Consider the following 881-nt stretch of genomic DNA (forward strand, 5'->3'; position numbering starts at 1 on the left):
CATATACACACACATACACAAACTTACACACAACCACACACACATACACAAACTTACACACACACACATACACAGATTTATACACACGACCGCGCACACACACATATACACGCACATACACAAACTTACACACGACCACACACATACACAAACTTACACACATACCCGAACTTATACACACGCCCACACACACACACATATACACGCACATACACAAACTTACACACGACCACACACACATATATTTAGGTATTTAGTTTAGGGATGAGCCAAGGATGAACATTCATGTGAAAAGTTATGACTAGAGTAAAGAGTAAAAAAGAAAGAACATTGAATACACAGGCAAATAGAAGAAACAAAGAAAGAAAGGAAGAAGATGTATAATAAGGTGAAACCTACCTATGTTGGAAACTAAGTCTGTAGTTCAGGCGAAATAGCATTTGTGCTTGATTAAAGGAATATTTCATTTCGTTAATTCTACCTGTAATTACAAAGAAACATTAATAAAATCTCGTTAAGTTTTGAAACATTGTCGAACAAATATAGGGACAGGATGAAAGCCACAACAAATACAGATGAAAATGATAAAATAAATGCACGTCGGTTGCCAGGCATGGTGTTGTGGTTAAGTAGTTCATTTTGGAACCGTGAGGCTGCAGGTTCAATCCCACTGCATGGCAGCTTAGGCAGGTGTCTTCTGTTGTAATACTGGTATGACCACATCTTTCAGTTTCCATCTACCAAATCCACCCACAAAAGTTTTGGTCAACATCGGTTGTCAAGTGATGGTAGGGGAGGGGACAAACAGACATACAAAAACACACACACACACACACACACATATATACGATAGGCTTCTTTCAGTTTCTGTCTACCAAATC

At 38.5% G+C, this 881-nt stretch overlaps 1 long non-coding RNA gene across 1 annotated transcript in view; it reads right to left on the reverse strand.

Annotated features, from left to right (window-relative positions):
• LOC106875034 (uncharacterized) overlaps positions 1-881 on the reverse strand; it is a 43,842-nt gene that overhangs the window by 15,871 nt on the left and 27,090 nt on the right. Inside the window, exon 2 of the long non-coding RNA XR_001410075.1 lies at positions 400-481. This is a non-coding gene — a long non-coding RNA (uncharacterized LOC106875034). The remainder of the gene's footprint in view (positions 1-399; positions 482-881) is intronic.

Source organism: Octopus bimaculoides, chromosome 14, assembly GCF_001194135.2.
Source record: "Octopus bimaculoides isolate UCB-OBI-ISO-001 chromosome 14, ASM119413v2, whole genome shotgun sequence".
Taxonomy (NCBI): Eukaryota; Metazoa; Mollusca; class Cephalopoda; order Octopoda; family Octopodidae; genus Octopus; species Octopus bimaculoides.